We start from the raw sequence: 20882 nt of genomic DNA, 5'->3' as shown, positions 1-20882 counted from the left end.
TTCATTTGTTTGTTTGTTATTGTCTGATTATTGTCTTATAATAAGAGATGTGTAAATAGCAAGGGGAAAATTGGTAATATGATTGGCAGCCTGGTAAAATGGAGGGATTTATCTGCAAGGCTGGTTTACATGCATACATTTACTTTACTTATAGACAAGCTCAAGCAAAAAACAATATGGTAACAGGAAATGAGTAGATTTGTGAATCTTTTCTTGTAGAACAGAGTCCCACTCTACCTTTCCTGTCCCACTCTTCCCATTCTGTTTTTATGACAGCACCTTCAATGATAGGGAAACCTTGGGCATCTCAGGACTTGGAATTCTATCCATGGAGTACCCCATGTAGACATGGCTTCTTACAGCACAAAGCAGTGGGCAATAAAGATTAGACTTCTGGGGTTAAGATAACTTTGTCCAAGTCCTCACATTAAGGGTAAGGAATCCTACCGTTCAATGACAAGGAGCAAAGCAGCATTCCAAAAATAGCAGCACCCTGAAAAAAGTGGCCTACCTTCTCTATTCCACTGCACTGGGTTGCACTCTGGTGAGGAAAAATGACTTCTCACACTGATAAACATAAATCTAGCCGTAAATCAAGCAGTTCTAGCAGTGAGATTTTTGTGAGAAAGGAAATATTTGGTTTGTGCAACCTGGGGATTGTATGGTTTATGTGGTGAGTTCCTAGCTTTTCCAAGTCCACCTTGAGCTAACCAAGCATGGAGAGGTCAACCTTGAGACGGAGTGGAGGAGAGATGGAGCAGGGACACTCCGTGTGTCCTAGAGGCTTGGAGTTTGTGATGATTGGGGGAGGCGGGAGAGAAGAAAAACAGACTTTGATGGTGAGTAAACAGAGTATGTTTTCCATTAGCTTAATATTAAGAGCACTTAGAAGAGTTGTTGTTATACTCTAGGATAGCAGGTCTCAAGTGTAAAATACATCCTGTTCTCCTTCTATAGATCATGCTGCCAAGAACAGCCAGGGCAGTCAGCACAAGGTTTCCTTTCATGAGAAGCCTGGTGGGTAACAATGGTGTGTTCCTCGTGGAAGCTCTTACACAGAGGCATAAATCTGTTGTTACTGGGCCTGCCCAGGGAGGCTGCCACGAAGGCTCCGCCTAGCCCGAGACCATCTACAGAGGCATGTCCTCCTCCCTGACCCCAAACAAAACAAATACCACAAAATGAACCAGCAAAAGCAGGAAGACTAGACTTAAAAAGCAAGCATGTCTTCATCTAACTGCTTATGTTCTATGAATTGAGAGGCAAGGGTAAAATTAACTACAGATTTAGTCATAGTGTTTTTCAATGAGAAATGTGATAATCCATTTTTGCACTTGTTCTTGCCTCAGCTATTTAATGAGTTTGTTTGTCGCCAAGACTGAAGTCCGTTTCTTAGGAGACCCATACAACTGAGTACTGTGACCCCAGCATAAAAGCAACAAGGTACTTGGACCCTCACACTGGGAAAGACTCATTTCATATTCCCTGCCTCTTACTCTGGGAAGACCCTGAGGTGCCTCAAATAGACCCCCAGCAAGCAATGGGAGAACCGTTAACCTGGTCCAGGCCTGACCACTTGCATGCATCTCCTGTTGGCAAACTCATCTACTAACCCATTGGCCTAGAGCAAGCTGAGTTTCTGGGGGTAGCAGCCTGGCCCAGTTCCCCACAGCACTAGGCCACAGGGCAACGTGAGGGCTCATCAAGGAGCGTGTCTGAGTATCTGCCACCATTATTTGGTTTTGGGTTTGGTTTTGAGTTGTAAAAAACCTTAGAAATCATCAAGTCTAATGCCTTCATTTTACAGGTGGGGAAACTGAGGCTTTGAGAAATTACGTGACTGGCTCACAGCTATAATGATGGTTAACCACAAAAGTGAAGATCAGAATTAGTCTCCTGACTCCCCAATCCAGTGCTCTTTTCTGGGATATCCATCTCTCTCCTCCCCTCTGTCGTTCCCACCCTGGTCTGTACTGCTCAAGAAGTACCAGTGAGAAGGGATCTCTTTCTCTTGACCCATTCGGAGGAACAACCTCTCTTGCGGAAGAGTCCAGCCCAGAGGTGCTGAGTGGACCTTTCAAAAGGTCCAAATGAACTGACTTGGTTTCAAAATTGGAAAACACCTGATCTACTTCCTGCACCTTGCCTCACCCCCACTGTTTTCATCCTCTACTTCTGCTTCCCCTGCAGAATCAGCCACCTGAAGAGAAACCAACCATTCCTATCAGCCTAACGAGCAGCTACTGACTCCGTCTTCGTGAGAGAGACTCATACTTGCATTTCTCTTCCTCCGCGAAGAGTGTCAAACCAAAGACAATAGGGACCCCAGCTGATACTGTAGCCTATCCCACCAAACACATCCTTGAACACATTCTCATTGGTTAAGCAGAATCAACACTCCCACAGGAACTGGAAATGCTGAATTGTTAATAGCTTCCCTAGGGTTTAACTTCTTGCTATGATGCTTTCAATTAGTCCATCACAATTTAGGCCGAGTAGAGTCTCACAATTAATGCTTCTAAGCATCACCCTCAACCAGCAGCTCTGCCTTCCCAGCCTACCCCTGACTGAGGGCCTCTTCTCCTCCCGCCTGCATTTTCCTTCTCCCCAGGGAGAGGTGGGCTCCGGTGGCTGGCAGGGAAGTGGGCGGTCTAGCTATGCTCTCTGTATTTCCTTGGTGCTTCTCTCAGGGCAGTGGTCCTCAAAGTGCAGACACAGGCCCAGCATCAGCATCACCTGGGAGCTTGTTGGAAATGCAATGACTCAGGCCCTTCCTCAGAATTACTGAATCAAAAACTGGGATTGGGGAAGTGGGTGTAGAGTATAAGAATCTATGTTTAGCAAGCACTCCAGGTGATTTGTACGCACAATCCAGTTTCATCAGTGCTGTCTTAGCATGAGGGGAGGAGTGGAAGCTGGAAGCTTTGATGTTCTCCTGACAGCCAGAGATCCACTGGCTATGAGGCTCTCATCCCTTCTGTCTGGGACTCACCTCCTTTAGGACCAGAGCAAGCCTGGGAAATTCCTAAGGATCCCTCCATGTGGAATCCAAGGTTCCACCCTCCCTCACTGACCAGGACAGGGGACAGGCCCAGACTCAAACAGGGAACGCTCTTTGCATAACGTCCAAACCAGCTTATGTCAGGCAGATGGTGTCCTCACTGCTTCCATAAAAGTGGAAATGTTTGCAAATGCAGCTATGGCATGCTGCATGGATGCAGTAAGCACTGGACTCCTGTTTCCCTTTCTGGACTCTCAAATGTGTTGCCCTCTTCTGAATTAATCTTTTCAGATGTCTTGTACTCCTCTGGTGAAAAGCATTTTAACCTGTTCTTTTTCATAAAAGTCTCTCCAGACCCAGCATTTCCACTTTAGGGCCTAAGAAATGCCTTATGCATTATCAGGTTGCAATGTTTCCTTATGGCTGAGTAACAAATAATGAATCTTATCTTTCAGGTCTCATTAAAAAATCTGCCACAAATTGGGAATGGTTTTGATTGAATGTTATGCATCGGTCCCTTTAGATTTCTATATGCATCGGACCAACTTTTGACACAGAGCTCTATAAACCAGGTGGGATGTCCCTGGAATTGAAGATCATTAAATCAAGTGTTAGGTTTCCCCAAGAACATCTCAAAGATTCCTTTACTACTGACCTGTTATTTGTTTCTGAAACTAATCACTGGGTGTGTCATATAGCCACATCACTGTCTACCAATCAACAAGTAATACCGCTGATCTACAAATGTGCTGAAACAGCTGAGCACAAAGCATTATTTCCAAGACACTGAATGACTGCTCCGGGTGCTGACTTTTATAGGAATTAAAAACCCAGGCCTCTCTAGAGGAGTAGATACACGTATAGATGTTTGCTGTTCACGAAAACGTATATGTGCATTTACGTATTTCTTTTCTTAAACATATGTTTCTAGATAACTTCCCTGTTTTCCCAGCAAGATGGGGCACAAAAGAAGTAGAGCCATCCCCAGGAGGAAGGGTTACCCTGTGAAGCGTGACCTCCCACTCACCTTGTGTCTTCAATAAAAGAGAAGATGGGGAGGGATCTCTATATTGAGGAGGAATCTCTATATTGGTGACAGGCCAAAATAAAGGACACTTACCATCCCTTCTAGCTCCAACATTCTCAAGTCTCCTCTCTGCCCTCAGCCAGTAGCCAACTTACAGACTACACTTAAAATGCATCCCGAAAGTTTGTAAAGTTCCCTGAACGAACCAATTCCAGTTCTATCAATATTACTGGATCTAAATCACAAAAATAACAACAGTGCAGCTAGTCTAGGATAGAGGCTTCTTTATCTAACTGGAAAGCAAATCCACTGAATCTCCTTCTAGCTCCTGACCCTCCATTTAAGACAGATACCAGCCCCCATCTCTCAGATCCTGTGACTTTTTAGAGTATTATAGAGCCAACATTAACAATGCCTGTGTCTTGAGTTGTGTCAATCTGAACTGAAAATGTGCCAGCTTTATCACTGCTCACAGACTTCGTAATTAACCTTCTGATATTGTCAAAATTGCATTCCCTTTTGTTCTAGAAATGAGCATTTACACGAGTGTTTTCCCCATCACTATGCTTTTTCACTAGCTAAGATTTTACCGAATCGTGATGCTCAGTATACACAAAGCAGGCAAGAATTCTTCTTGCAAGCAAGCCACACATCCCACTTTAGAATTTCTTTGCTGAAACTTGTTCATGGTCCTTATATTAGTAGAGACATCACCAATGACTTTCATCTCATCAATCACTCATTGAAAAACTCTTTTTTTTTTCTTTTTTGACCAAGCCTATCACCTCAGAGCCTTGTTTACCTAACACATTACTAATTTCACCTTTTAACAGTTCTCACCCTAGGCATCCACTCTATGAGTGAGGAGGAGAGATGACATCTTTCATACCCCTTTATCTATAAAAATGCAAAAAATGCAAGCCACCAATCTGTCAGGCCTAAACAAAATTTTCTGCAATCTGTGTCTTTAACATAAGCAAAGCATATAATTCAAAAAAAAAAAAAAAAGGAACTTGCTTTTCTGAAGAATAAGTAAGCCAAAGACATTGTGTTCCATCTTTGTGTTGAAATGCAGATTTCCCACTAAAAGGCAAATCCTTCATTTCAAAAGGTTGAATAGGATGGTACTTTAAAAAAAGAATTCCAACTGGATAAATTTAGGGTGTTGAAAAAAGTTCATTCCAATAACATTTTTTGGCTCTGGGCCCTAAGTATTTTCACTTGATCATGAATTAGATAAATTTTTATTACATTTTAAGCTCTTGCCTTAGAATGGTGGAACTTCTCGAGGAGACTGGAAGGGCAGCTCATAAGAAGACAAATTGTTTTAGGACAGTTTTTTTTTTTCCTTTGTTTAACTGTGTACCTCACTATGCAAGAGGTGTGTACCCAGGATAAATTCCATTCATTCATTCTTTCATGCATTTATTCAACAACTATTTACTGAGTGCTCGAACTCAGTAAACAATTATATTGCCCCAAGCAATGGGCTACCTCTGTGGGCAATGCAAAGAAAAGTCAGACACAGACTTCCCTACAGGAGCCTCCATCTAGTAGAGAAGATAAGCCTGGAAAGGAATCGCTCTGCTCCCAAGTAGAAAGTGTGTCATAAGAGAGGCACAGATAAACTGAACGGAAATTCAAAGGAGACAAATAACTTCCATTTGGAAGGGAGGAGAGTGGCTTTAGGAAAAAGGGAACTTAGGAACTGGACCTGGAGAGCCAAGAGGAAGGACTTTCTAGACAAAAGAAAAAAGCAGGTATTGATGCCCAGAGAGAAGCAAAGCTTGAGGTGTACCCAGAGCAAATGGGGCCCAACAGGTAGTACATTTAAATCAAAATATTACTCACCAATCCATCCTGTTGATAACAGAGGATATGGTCATCTAAATAAACCCTCTGAGGGCTTTTGTGAAGGATTCACCTTCCACATCTTCTTATTTTCAAACATCATGTTTTCTTACAATAATGGATGCAGCCACGTGGACGCTGGTGAAACTATGAAAGGTCATCTGTCCTGTTTTGTTACCCCCCCCCAATTGTTTAGCCCCCTGATGAGTGGTGAGCAGTGTACCAAGGCAGAATTCACTGTGTCCTATTCCTCTGAGTCAGACAAACAAGTGTTGATAGCCATGTTCTTCCTGCAACCCTGCCTCCCCCGTTTAAATAATCTATTTCAGATGTAGCACCGCCAGTTTCACGTGGGCTTGTACTTGCTGACACATCTTCAACAAATGACTGTGCAAGAAAGGTGGAGATTTTCCTATACCTCTGTGTCTCTTCAATCATCACCTTGACCTTCCCTCCAAATCTCCCCTCTTTCTTCTCTTCAGAGCCACGGTTAGAGCGGGGGTAACCTTACTCCCGCTCTGAGTTCTTACTGGAGGAATCTGTTTGTGTGTGGTGGGGTGTGAGGGAGTGTACATGTGTGGGCACAGGCTTGCCTCTACCTGAGGTTATTTTTCAGGTTATTTGGGGGAATTGGGGAACTACATTTAAAGAGGCCTTGCCCAATCCATTCCTTCATGGGCCCCACTGAAACTCTCTCCAGATTCCTTTCTTCCTTTAGGATGTTAGGGACTCATTTGTCTGGAGAGGCTGCTAGAACAAAGTCAGGAATTTAAGTTCTTCAATATCAACTCTGCCATTCCCTGGCTAAGCATGACTTTGAGTAAATCCCTTCCCCTTTCTGGCCCTAAGTTTTCTCATCTTTAAAAAGAGAAGACTGGATTAGATGGATGAGTTCTTTCTCCCAGGCCAGTCTTGAGTCTCCTTGAGACCAGATCAAGGGCAGGAGTCTTGGACGCAGTTAAGAGACCAACTATGGGCCATCCTAGAAGCTGGCCAGGATGGGCCTATGCCCCTTCTGAACTTGCAGGGATGAGAAAAAAACTTACAGGCCTGTGTGGGCTGGGTCGGGTCCCCAGGCTAATTCTTAGACTCAGAGAGTAGGCCTGGTGGTGGTTTTCAACCTCCTGGGGCATAGTCATGCAAAGCATACCTGTCTAAGTTTCAAGCAGGAAACCTAGGTGAGTCCTGAGCCAAAGAGACTGAAGGTCAGAGAGAACCAGGGAGAAACTTCCCACAAACTCAGGCTAAATGTCAAGGGGAAAGGTCTCTGTTGCCTGTGCCCGAGGGCCAGTGGCAAAGCTCGGCCTCATGTCAGAGCCTGGTATCCACTGCACATGAGGGCATGCACAGGACTCTAAGAGAAGCCAGAGTCCTCTCCCAGCCACCCCAAACCAGGGAGGCAAGGCCCCAGCGTCCTGTGGTCCCTGCCCCAGCCAACCTGAGGGGTTCCTGGAAAGCCATGTGTAAACTGAATTTCTGTAAACTGAATCACATTGGCTAACGGATGTAATTTCAGGGATGTTTCATCACCCTTCCAGGCTCATCGAAAATTGGCAGGGCTTTTAACACTTTTACCTTTTAAGTGCTTCTTCCTCCACCCCCTCCCCAAACCTCTCTGTCAAGTAGTTAATGATCTGTAAACAAACACTTTAAATTCAGTGGGGGAGCTCACTATTTAAAGGAACCCTGCAGGGAAACCTTTTGAAAAGTTAACAATCTTTCTGTAATGTGAAAAATCACCCTCTAATTTATCAGTTTCCATTGATGAGATTTGGTGTGTATTGGTCTTTCTTAAAGTGGGGCTCAACCGCAGTACCTCCGTGGTTAGAAGAAGGGGTGAGGAATGAAAGAAGCTGAAGTCCTGAACGTGTTTCTTTTGCCCAAATCATCCAGTCTCACGCAAATGTATTCGCAGACCCCACTCACCGCACAGAGAAAGGAAGAAAAGGATGGAAAATCATAGCCCCAGCACCTGGAAAGCCTTGAAAACTACATGTGTGTTCCCCCTGATTTAAGGATTCGATGTCTGGGGGAACAAGCATTTTCAACTGAGGGGAGGAAGGCCTTTGGGCTGTAAAGGTGGATCCAATGAGACTGACCATTTGCTCAGCAAACGTTTAATTCTGATAACACCAGCCAGGGCAGAGAAGGACTTCTCTATCAAAGCAAGCAGAACATGCAACTCCCAAATTCCTCTGAAGAGGCCACCCCGAGCCTTTTTATCTGCGTCAACTACCAAACGTAATTTATTGCCTCCCTATCTCCATTTTCATCAGAATAAGTTTAAGAAAACCAAGCTTGGCACTTATAAGAAGACCCCTGTTATTTTCAGGTGTCCCTGGGCCTTGTGGAGGAGGACGTCTGCGGGATGTGGGCAGTGATGCTGCTGGAGGGGAGAGGCATGGTTGGTAGATGTGAGCAGGCCCAGAGAGCTGGAGAGTTTTCTGGTTTCATCTTCCAGGACTGGTGTGTGCAACCTTCAAAGGAAAAGGGCCCAGAAGCACAGGTAGCCTCCAAGCCTGGCCCTTTTTTGAGAAAGTATGTTGTGGCCTCTGTGGAGGGTTTTATCTTCTTCCCAATGCCTTCTCCTCACATTCTGACCCCACAGTAATCCTGTGGGATGAGGGAAGGTGTTATCCTCACCTCCCCAGGTGACAGAAGATCTCAGAGGCATCCTGCTGCAGGCAGTGACAGCAGAGCTGCAACTCAGAGTCCTGTCCACTGACTTGGGGACCAACCTTTGCCCCTCGTCACCACTCACTCAGCTCACTCACCCCACCTCCGGGTGGGAGGAGGCAGAGTGTCCTGGCACTAGTCTTACAGCCACTTGCAGGCAATCACTTGCCTTCCCGGGATGATAAAATAGGGTGTGAGTGTCCAGGGAAATGGGGAAGGCACACTCTATGGGCCTAATGTTCTGTGACAATCTTGGCCAAGAGATTCTTAGAACCAGAACTGGCCATTCTCCAGAATTGAAACCTATTATGTCCTATGGTTAATACAGAACTGCTCAGAAATTATGAGAACTAATTTAAGGCTTCAAAGCTCTACAAACTTAAAAAAAAAAAAATGGTCTAGCAGGTCAGGCTCTGACATTTCTTCAGGAACAAAACTAGGCTGCCCTCTTGCCTGAGGTGAGATTGAATCAAGGAGGGTTCTGGGGCTTCGAGGCCAGGCCTCGTCCCATGGCAGAGAGTCCTTCTTTCAGAAACAGGCCTCTGCCCGCCCACACGCTCCTCCAACTTCTGCTACCATCTGCTCAGTCCCTCAGCACCTTCCTCCTCCGAGCCCTGGCCTCAGACCCAACCTCTCTGACAGCCCTACAGAACAAAGGAGAGGCAGACACACAGCCTACTGACTGGTGGCCTATTTTCTTGGCTTCAGAGATATTTTCCTGGCTTTTTACCCAATTTCGAATCCTTCATTTATCCCACTGACCAACCTGGAAAGAATTTCCTGAATAAAAAAGGAGATGTGCATGTGTATCATTTGCAGTCATTCGAGGGGCCCCAGTCCAGCCGCAGGGTGGGTGCTGCAGGCTGTTCTCGGGCTTACTAGTTCTGTTGATACAACGGGGGCAACACCCAAAGTTATCAGACTCCTCCAAGCTCCTCAAACCAAGAACACACCATCCCTTCCACCCACTGGACAGGTCCACTTGGAAGCTCAGCTTGTGGAGACCTGGTCTCTTTGGACCTTGAGGCCACCGTCCCCTTTCCTGTCTCCATAGACATCAAGGGCCCCCTCCCCCCACTGGGGAGTCCCCAGTATCGTTTCCTGTTTTGAATCTAAGACTGCCTGGGCAATGAGGCCTCAGCTATACTCTATTTCCATGCAGCACCAGCAGTGAGACTGACCCGGAGCTGCCCGTGTCAAGGTCTCCCAGGTCCACTAGGAACGGAGACACTCCTCTCTCCCTAACAGGCCCCTCAGGCTGAAATCCTTTTGCTTCCAGAGCCTAAACTTTCCACTGCTGCGTAGAAAGCCCCCTCTGTCAGCGGCCCACAGATCTCCGCCACCATCACGGCCCAGCCCTGTCAGGTGGTGGTGGGAGTGTGGACAGCAGGGCGGGTGTGTTCAAAGAGGCCGACCAGGCAAGAACCATCCTGTACTCCTGCCCTGGCTCTAACGCAATAAAATGTCTTCTATCAGTGTAATTCAAGGCAAAAAGTCAAGGGTCCGTCACCATTTTAAAGAGGCTTATTACATGGCCACAAAAATTTGCCTCGGGCTCAAACCTGGCATGTAAGGTATCAGCGTGGGACAGGTTCTTTTGATTTGATTTGATTTTCTTACAAAATCTGAAAATGAAATGCTTCTGTCCCTCCCTTCCACCAACCATTTTTTGATTTATGGGGAGGAGGAAAGAAATCTGAAGTTGACAGGTTGGGACAACTCCACTCAGCTTTCTCACTCAAAAGCTGCTTTTGTTAAACCATACTTTGCATTTATGGCCTGCGGCTCTTGGCTGACACAGCTGTTCCTCCAGTGTGGAGCAGGCTGCGGACTTCCCCGGGAGGAGGCCCCACTGAGATTACGTGCCCGCCTGCACCCCGGGCGGGAGCATCGCGGCTCACGGGGCGAGGGGCACCAAGGCCCCTGGTCAGACAAAGGCAAGGCCGGTGAAGGATATCCCACACCAGGTCCCCAGCCTTACACTATGTTTGGGTCCAGGGCTCCACGTGATCATTATGTATCCACCGCCATTGGTCCCAACTAAAGTCCAAGCCTTCTGAGAAGCAACAGCTCGCTGTCCACCTCTCCTCGCCTGGCACCACTCTGGGCAAAGAAGAGCCCCTTAATCAATACTCGTAAATCAAGTGCTGTTCAGTGAACTTTTCTTCCTGGAGGGCAATTCTAAATGACCTGGCTGGAAGGAGCTGCCAAGGACCTGGCAGTGACCAGGAGAACCTTGCCTTCCCGGAGTCACTGAGGTCTCTACTGTAAATGATTCACTAACCAAGGAGCCTCCAGGTCAGCCTTGACCCGGGAGATGATTACAGCCCCTTGAAAGTGGCTGCTGGCCCATCAGTTCACTGTACAATTTTGACAACCTGTGATTGTATATTTACTCAATGGTCGTTATGGACGATCAAGTTAATAATTCACTTTCCAAATGCTGTGTAATTATACAGTTAGAAGAGTTACAATAGATGTCAAATTTCCTTAAGTCTTCTGATGAATTGGTCCCAATTACCTAGTTTGGGTCCCTTTCCTCTCCCTCTCTCAATTTTTTTTTTTTTTTTTTTTTTTTAGTAATCTCCCACACTTTTCTCTATTCTCATTCCCCACCTACACCCCTATCTTTCTGCCCCGAGAGAAAGAACAGTGTGAAGTCCTGCAGTTCAAGCAATCCTATTTAGAACACATAGTTTTGCTCCACTAAATAAGGCTAGCCTTGGAAGGCTGTCTGGATGACCTCATCTGCCTCCCTGCCTCCGATGCAGGAGAATGCCTGCAGCAGCCCACAGCTCATGCCCCAAGTTGCACCAGATCCTGGCACAGCCCCGTAGAGGCCCAGAGAAGAGAGTGCAAAACCCTAGAGTGCTGGCAGGGGCTTCCCAGCCAAACGACTGGCATGTCCCTGCCCAGCCAGAGCTCCAGGCCCAAGCCCAGCCCCTGCCTCTGTTTGGGACGCGCCGGAGAACATGAGAGAAACACGTACACCCTGAAAACTAAAATGAGGCAGGGATCCCAGGAAAAGCAAAAACATTCAGAACCCTGAGCCTCCTGTCTGCTTCTTAAGAGCTAAACCTGGCCCTTCACTCCTCTCGTTTTGTGGTCTTCACGCACACACCCCACCGACCACAAGCATATAACCTGCTTTCAAGGCTCAAAGCAATTTCTGCCCCCTAGTAGGGCAGTGTGGTCAGCTGACCCAGATCAGCCCAAGCTGCAGGGCCCGGCAGGGAAACCCAGGCAAGACGTGAATGTCCTTGAGCACAGCCGGTGAAGGAGGAGAGGGACAAAGATGACAGGAGGTAACTGCAGCAGAGACAATATTTTTTTCTCCAATTTTTTTTTTTTTTTTTTTTTTTTTTGCGGTATGCGGGCCTCTCACTGTTGTGGCCTCTCCCGTTGCGGAGCACAGGCTCCGGACGCACAGGCTCAGCGGCCATGGCTCACGGGCTTAGTTGCTCCGCGGCACGTGGGATCTTCCCGGACCGGGGCACGAACCCGTGTCTCCTGCATCGGCAGGCGGATTCTCAACCACTGCGCCACCAGGGAAGCCCTCTCCAATTTTTTAAAGTCATTTTTTGGATGCTCCACCCCCTACACCTTTCTCTCTCCCACATGCTCCAGCACACACACAACGCAGGGCTCCTGTGTTTTAAAAGCTCTTCTCCCACCCCCTCTCCCCCATCCCTGCTCCACAGATGAGATTAATTTTCTAACAGATTCCCCACCCCAAAATTTTATGTTATGGTGGGAAAGTCTTTTGATCATTGTGGTATTCTGGAATCATAAGAGCTAAGCATGCTCTCTGAAAAGTGAATTGTGAAAAGCCCCACAGAAAATTCTCAAATTCATGAAACCCACCTTAGATATAGAAAACATCTCCAGAACCTCCCGTCAGTTCTAATCTTGGTGTCAAAAGAATGGGGATGGACTGTTTCCCGGCTGAGGGCTTGGCTATCACTTTCAGATCTAACATCCTGTTCTTCAGGGGCACTCCTGATGCCCAGAGACGGGGGCAGACCTGTTAAAGGGGGGATTTCTATATATTTAGAACATTTGGGATCGCTCTTTGTAGAGAGTTCGGTTTGGCTGGAGTTTTTGTTCAGGTTGTGGTTTCTTTTCCTCCATAAAAAAAAAAAAAAAAAAATTGGAGCTGTATTTGTTTCCTGTTGGTGGTGCGGACAGAAGGAGGGTGTGTGCTGGAGGAGGTGTGTGTGGTAGGGGGGGAGGCTGATGGATGGAGCAGGGCCGAGAATACCCGGAATTGGAGAAAAGCGAGAAATGGAGATTTTTCTTGGCCTCCAAACAGTTGTAATTTCTACTGCCACTGCCTAGATCCTGGGCACCAGGCAGAGAGAGTGGGAAAAGGGACATGTGACAACTTTGCCACAAATCAGGATTTGGCATTTAAATCCACAGGAAGCAAGAAGAATAGAGGGACATCTTATTTATAGATTTGCAGATGAATTGAATGAGATAACCAAAATGCACTTCTCATGTATCTGAAGGAGCAATTCCATTTTCAGACTTGGAATGTTTCCCATAATTGAGTATCACCCAACCTCGGCAACACGCTGCAGCCCAAGGTTAAGATCAGCTTCCTAAAAACCGGGCAGAAGGCTGCTGCTTAGGTGGTAGCTCAAGAATTCTACTTTGAAGGACAGGTTGGTACCACACTACATTTAACTGGATTCAGTTCATCTGATTATACAGTGCCTTGCTTTCTGGAATATGTAATCATCTCTTTCTGATGACATTTTAAATATCCAACTAGACAAATAATTGCAGCAATAATTGATAGCAGAGTCAAGCTGGAAGCTCACTGATTGGCAGAGTCCCTACCAAAACAAATCTTCTTTCTTTCAAACATTACAGGAATGATGCTTAAATCTAACTTTTGCTGATAAATTCTCAAAATCTGATTTACTGACAAAGACATGGCAAGAAAACCTGCATTTCAGCCTGTGATTGCTTTGTGAGCCGTTTGAGAAGAATCAGGCAGCGTGATTTATATTATTTTATTTCCCATGAATAACTACAAGGATAGTATCGGTAGCTGGGGAGAATCAATGGGGACAAGAGAAGTGCTGCTCTTAATACTGCACTTCCTGAACGATGTTGGCCAACCCTCAAGGTTTACAGCCCTTTCCCCCTCTGATGTGTGTCCCACGTAGAGAAATGGCTTTGACAAGGGGAACACCCCGAAAGGAAGGCACACAAATGATCAGCTCCATGCAGGCCTTTGAAAGCTGGTTTAAATCAATGCCTCAAACCAGGACTTAAACTCCCCTGCCCTGTGCACAGAACCCTGGATGGGGTCAGGAGGCCTGAGCTCAGACAGATCCCCAAGGGATCTCAGGCAAGTCTCCAGGGACAGATGAGGTCCCCTTCAGCCCCCAGTCTGTTTCTCCATCCAAGGTTGAGCCCCAAATCAACTGTTGTCTACATCACGTGTTTCGATTGTAATATTCAAGTTGTTATGGTTTGGGTCACTGCCTTCAACAATTCAGACCCTGTGGAATGCTGCAGTGGTCAGAAATAACTCACGGAGGAGGCTCGTCTCCGGGAAACATCAAATGAACGAGCTGGCATATTAGCAGACATAGATTACAGTAAGGAAAATCTAAAACAGAAGATGTATCTGACTGTTCCAGCCAGTGACAAAAGCAAGAATTCAGGGATGGGGTCTGGACATTTGTCCGAAGCACTAGCATGAGAACCTCTTGTTCATTTTCCCCCCCATTTTTCCTATTTTTCCCCTATTTTCTTTTCTTCTTGTTGTTCTTTCTTTATTCCCTTCCTTCTTTCTTTCCTCTTTTTCAGACGGGGCGCTAGGGTGTGCTTCCCCACCCCCCTTGAAACTGAACCATTATAGGACAGTTCATCTCATAGCTTCTGTTAAAAATCAGGAGCTTGTTAGATGTAATGATTATCTGCTCCGTGACACTTAGCGCATGTGAGGGGGCTTGTCGAACAGCTTTCCTCTAATTTGGATCTCCTCCGTTAATTAGAAACCCCTCAAGAGTTTCTGCAAATGCAGGTCACTATCGACAGCGCGTGGCCTCTGATGCTTCGCCTGTGACAGTTGTAAGGCTCTCCTTCCAGGAGCTGGCAGGGTTGTCCAAACTCTGACAGTGTCAGAAAATTCAGTCACCACAGCCGCTTCACAGTAAGTTACAGGCACGGTGACTGTCCGTACAGTTGGTTTCCCCACAGCCAATAAGCCTGATGAAATCTGCATTGGAGTCCAGCTAAAAATAGCCCAAAGATGTCACTCCTCTTTCCCCCACTCCCTCTTTCCTTCTCTCTTCCCCCTTTTCTTCTCCTTTCCACCCCTGTTTCTACATCTCCCTTCTCTTACCTCCCCTCCCTTTTCTCTTCCAATGAAGTTCTCTGCCATTCAAACTGGTCCCACTCACCAGAAAGGGAAGTAGGTTTTACAGATAAACCAGGTTGCTTTTTATTGAAACAGCAGTGATTGTGGAACAGAAACCACCCCCCCTTTAAAAAATACATATTTCCTATTTTATTTTTGCGCTGGTCAGCAGCTGCACCTGGTGAGGTGGAGGTCAAGTCTATACTCCCAGCATGTCTCACACGTTTTTTCTTAAGGGAAGGAAGACATTGTAGGGGGAGAGAAAAGGAGGAGGAAGGAAGGAAAGGTTAACAACTCAAGCCAAAATGCATATGGGGCTGAGGTCTTCTGCACTTACCACCATGCAAAGTGGGACCTCAAAATTTAGGAAGTCTTACTTAGGAATAGCTCATTATGTGCTGGTCACAAGGGGTGGGGGGGTGGGGTGATGTGTCCATGACCATGTGTGCATAAATTTGCATTTATTTCATCAAGTTCATCTCAATTTCATCAAGTTCAAGCCAAAAAGAAACCCTCTGTGGCGTTTGCCTATGACTTGGTCAAAAAAGAGACCAGTATTTGAATCAAAATAGGAAATATAAAAATTATGTGCACACCCCTGCCACCCCCAAACAACAAGGGACAGCCCAGAAGAACAGCTATCGCTTGCCGCCATAGTTCCCAAGTGGACTGATCTCAAGGTCAAAGCCCAATTCCCTAAGCAGACCTGCACACAAATGCAGGAAGCTGAGGGTATTGGGAGCCTGGTCTTGCAGTTGCTGGCTTATGGAATGCAACGGGATGGAATGGGGTGGGATGCTATAGGTCAGACTGATGAATTCACACAAACCCAGAATGAGCTAAAGTCACAGCAACCAGGCAGGGTGGAGCAAGGTAACCCCAGCAAGAATCCCAAAGCCAGCCTCCTCAACAGGCACAGTGGGCAGGTAACCCCAGGCTTCCACCGACATCATGCTGCTGTCAGCTTGGCCACTGGCCTCCAGACACCAGTCCCAGGAAAGCCCTTGGTACCTTTAAGCTAACTGAAAAAAAACAATACAAAACAAAACGAAACGAGGATCATTTAGATTCTGCCTGCGAGGGAAAATAAGACAAACCCCAGACCTGGGAAATAATGTGAAAAGTGGCAAAAACCAATCAAGTCATTCAAAAAGAAAAACCCTCCCTCCAACGTCACAAAGCTGCCGAACATCAGGTTCCTAGGAAACTGTCCCAGCAACCTAGATATGAGAAACAACGCTTGCTATTCTGAGGTGAGAAGTGAAGCTGTCTTTCACTCGGGACAGTCAAACATGGTCTATAAATACCAGCACTGCCCCTTGTGAACAGTGGGCTGAGCTCAACCCAGAGAAGGCAAGTATTTCCCTAAGGTCACACAGCAATTCCAGGTCCCCCCAGACAAACCCCTTCACCCAATAGATGGCTTTGTCTTCTCTTGGAAATACATATTGCTACATCAGATCCCCATTTTCGGGAGGCTGGGGAATGATACTGCACATTTTAGTGTTACCTTCCCTACTTTCTTTCTCCAATCCTCTGCTCTGGTTCTCTCCTTCCACACACCCACATGTGCCCACATACGCACGTGCGCGCGCGCGCACACACACACACACACACACACACACACACACACACACACAAGATGTTTAGTATATATAGGGATCTATTTCCATACCTACCCAAATTTCTAATACCATTGCTTTGTCAGCAGATCAAGAGTAAAGGACAGTGGCAAGCTGTTCTCCATTCTGAAACGGATTAGACTGAAAGGCTGCTGAAAGTCAAGACCTCCTGGGGAGGTCAGTCCTGGGGCTTTCAGGGTCACAGCTCTGCAGGTGGACCATGGCTCGTTTGCAGAGAATGCCTTGTGACTCGCTCTCTCCCCTACACATCAAATGGAGACATCAATCACAGCTCTGCCAGCCCACCTTGACCCACCTCCAGTTGGGCACCCGTGCCTTCTTCCCACACAATGAGAGAGAATGCAGTGGCCAAATGCTGAGAGTCCACTTTATGGACACATGTATCGGTTAAGTACTGAAGTGAGTGAGAAATTCAAGAAAGCTATGCTTAGACTACACGTGCACGCTCATGTGCACGCGCACACACATTTTGCACGGAAGCGGGCAGCCTGATGGATTAGCTGGTAGATTATTATCAGACACATGCAAGCTCCAACTCGACAACAGGACTGGGTCTGGAATGTCCTTCAGGAAGACCTTTAGAGCATTAGACTGTTGACCAAGGCATCATTAAAAGCGTTAGGTGGTGGACCAAGGCATCATGGTATGAGAGAGAAGCAGCCCATAGTCTCAACATGACCACACCCCTACACGGAGCAGCTTTTCTGCCCAACACCCTGTGAAGCCACTCGTCTCTCAAACCTGGCCACTGCTCTCGCCCTGTATTCCCCCTTTCAGATATTCATCCCTTTCCCTGCTAAAAAAAAAATGGAATCAGAACAAATTAAAATTTAATTTTAAGATTACTATTCTATCAGAATGAAAAGGACTCAGGAAATTCAAAGCTAAGGCAAACGTCCCTCCTATAAATCTAACTTGACTATTCAGACAGTTCAGAGTTCTACGAACAGGGCATCTGCCTGCCTTCGATCAGTTACTCGCCATGAGCCTCTGCCACAGGCAGGAGGGGGAAAGCCAGGCTACACCTCTAAGTGTGTGAAGTTCTAACCTTTTACCCATGTAACGATCTACTTAATATTTTGTCTTTAATCAGAGAAAGAATAAGATAATTTGATACCCCATAAAACTCCCTAACCTATATTTTGCAAGTCAATTAGGCAGTCCTTTTGCGTTAATGTCAGCACATCCCATGTTGCATCTCCAGTCAGGCTTTCGGGTATCTGCGGCCGACAACGCCCCACACTGAGAGGGTAAGAAGAAAACTCAGCAGGGGGCAAGGGGTGGGTGGCATGCAGTGGGCAGTGACTTTTCGTCATCTGTATGGAAATTGGGAAATCGTCTTCTCAAATGGAGATTACCTTCCCTTGGGATCCTTCTGGAGGGCTATAAATAATAGAACATACTAATCAACATTATATATTAAAAAATGAATACAGAGTCAGATTAAGGAAAAACTAAATTATACCATTATAAAAGCCAAAGTTAAAAAAAAAAAAAAAAAGAGAGGCATGAAAAAGATGTCTTAGCCCATCCCCTTCAGTTTGCCCTACTCTCTGGCAGCCAAACCTGCCTTAATAAGGGCGTTCAAAGTAACCGTTTCTCACTCCCTTATTTATGAGCAACGGAATGCAAAAAGCAAGAGGATTAATTTCAATGCAGCCATTTCCCTATCAGATATTCTAACTAAGGAAGCTGCAGAAAAGTGAAGACTGGAAATTTATGAACACTTTATGAGAAATCTGGATAAGAATTTGGTCTAAATATATGAGAGGAACATGGACATATGGCATAAACGTAAGACAGGAATGTTCCCGACTCCAGCTGTCCAATGATGTCTACCTCTAAGCGTCTTATGACTCAGTTTTCCCATCTCTAAAATGGAGTCCCCTAACCAAATCTGGGGAAACATTATAAAGAAGAATTGGATGTTAAACTCTCACATAGAGACCTCTCTTTGCTATTACTTTTGAGCTGGTTTTTTAAAAAAACACAATAATAATACTTATAATGCATTCTCATTGTGCAGAAACATTAACATTATCCTGGAAGAGTCTGTCTCATTGGCTGTTGGAATAGACTGTTTCTTTCTTTCCTTCTAGGAACACAAGGAGTGAACTTGGCTATTTCATCAAAGCCTGTAAAAGACACCTGAGTCATCATTTTAACTAAACAATTTCTCCAAGAATTCAACCTATGCGAGGGGAAAGAAGCCCGTCTCTGGGGTGTGCTGGGAAACGCCATTGACTTCTTGCTGATTCCTGTCCTCTGTCCTTGGCAATCCAGTTATGATCTGACAGCATTTAAAGATGACAGTATTTGAGGTAATAGGACAATGCCGTAACAAGATTACAGCAAATGTGAAAGGAAGGACACACGTAGGTACCGTCATTTAGGTAACGTCATCTATGACCAGCTTTTGTTTCATTTGTTTGCTGACACAGAAGTCAGTATCAATTATACAATTCAGAGTAAACCCTGTTATGGCTTCCCCGATGAAAGGAAACATTTATATTGCAGGGGGATTCAGTGAAACTTTTCTAGCTTTGGTCGATGTGAAAATAATAACAAAAAAAAATTTCAAACCAGTAGCCAAAGAGTCAAAATCAGCCTGAAGTCACTACCACCCCCAAATTAATTTATCTTGAAAGAAAGAAAGAAAAAATTGCTGTTGGTCATAAACAATAGGTGACCAAGAGGTTCCTGAAGGAAGTCTTAGACCCTAATGAAACTGTTGCTTCAGAGAGTTTGGGGAAGATAAAGTGGAAACACCTAACTACATTCACTTCGGGGAGCTGGTCAACAGCAGTCCCCCTGCCAACAGGGTCCTTGTTAGTCATTTACACCATTTCTCATTCCATTTCCTTTTCATCATTTGGCCCACAGCACATCCAGATCCACATAATACCAGCTTCTGGAAGTCGGTTCTACTCTACTTTCTAATTAATTTCTGCCACTGTGAGCTTTTCCCCAAAGCCACCAAGTCTCCTAGCAGCTGCTATTCCTTTGCAGTACACAGAGCTACCCTGCCTGCTGCTAAAATGCCCTCCTCACTGTCCAGGACAAGGAGCCATGCTGTATGCCAAGAGACCAACCACAAACAAACTAACTTGTCTGACCGACACCTGTCACAAAGGAAAATTCTGGCTAAAGGAGGAAGTACCATGAAGGAGGCTGAAAAGATGTTCTGACCATTTCAAATCCTAACAGAGGCCAGTCCTCCTCTAGAACATTCTGGGTTCACTAGGATCTCTGCTTTCCTTTTGACTTTCTGTGTGTCCCTGGCTAATCTCACGAGCCCCTAGACCTCCTTTCCCCTCCCAAATGCCTATCTAACTCCTTTTATCAACTCTCCTCTTACATCATCCACAAAGGTTCATTCAAATTCAGGCTAGCTTTTAAAATCCCCAAAGTAGGAGGGTGCTATTACAGAGAGTTCATAAGGATGTGAATTTGGTGCCTGCCTTATTTCATCACACACCATCTGAATGATAAATGCCATCATGGAAAACTAACCATGCCCTGAACAATTCCCCACATGGATGGTCTGGAGGAGAGGGACAAGGGCCCACTGGGAACCCAATGGGCTCTTGATTCCAAACTTCATTCCTGTCCACTCCCCACTCACAATAGGGGTGAAATGAAAACTTTCCAGGACTCTACACTAATAACAGACTGATTTGCTAGTCTCCTACAATGTTTGGTTCCATTCTGCTTGTGAAAACCCTACAGTCAACCATTCCATCCTCTAGAACATATCTGTCAAAGGGGAGAACTCCGCATGAAGGACATTAAAGAGAGAATCCCAACTTTCCTCTGGACAGAGTCCTTAATTTATGTCATCCTAGAATGCTGCCTTCATCCTTTGCTCAGAACATTGACAGCCTCCCATGGTCTACAGGATATGGTCCAACACCTTTAAGCGGTCCATTCCAGAGCTCCATAGTCCCTCCCTAAATTTTTATTCCAGGCTTAGCTCCCTCTATGCACCAAGGAAAATACTCTGCTCAAGTAAAAATCCCTTCCTTTCTCATTCCCTTTCAGGCTTTTCTTCTTCCTCTTCGACTTCCTGCAATCCTGTTCATACTTCAAGTCCCAGCTAAAGGTCTACTAGTCACCTTAGCATAAAGAATCAATCTCTTCCTTTTCCAACCTTAAGGAACACTCATTCCCTGCACGACCTGGACTCATAACCAGTCCTTACATCACTGGTTACCTCTCTGTGCCTCTACTTAATTCTACATCTCTCCAATGTGCTTCTTAAGTGTGGAGACTCTGTCTTCTACTTATTTTTGTTTTACTTCAAAG

The 20882-nt window shown here is 45.7% G+C and overlaps 2 protein-coding genes across 9 annotated transcripts in view; one reads left to right on the top strand and one right to left on the bottom strand.

Moving 5' to 3' along the window:
* PAPOLG (poly(A) polymerase gamma) overlaps nt 1-20882 on the top strand; it is a 419007-nt gene that overhangs the window by 142547 nt on the left and 255578 nt on the right. The window lies entirely within an intron of this gene.
* Nucleotides 1-20882, bottom strand: part of BCL11A (BCL11 transcription factor A) — a 98582-nt gene that overhangs the window by 16123 nt on the left and 61577 nt on the right. The gene's annotated exons all lie outside the window — the stretch shown is intronic.

The sequence above is a fragment of the Kogia breviceps genome, chromosome 11 (assembly GCF_026419965.1).
Source record: "Kogia breviceps isolate mKogBre1 chromosome 11, mKogBre1 haplotype 1, whole genome shotgun sequence".
NCBI lineage: Eukaryota > Metazoa > Chordata > Mammalia > Artiodactyla > Physeteridae > Kogia > Kogia breviceps.
The sequence above is the reverse complement of the archived record's forward strand: the minus strand, read 5'-3'. Positions and strand labels throughout refer to the sequence as shown.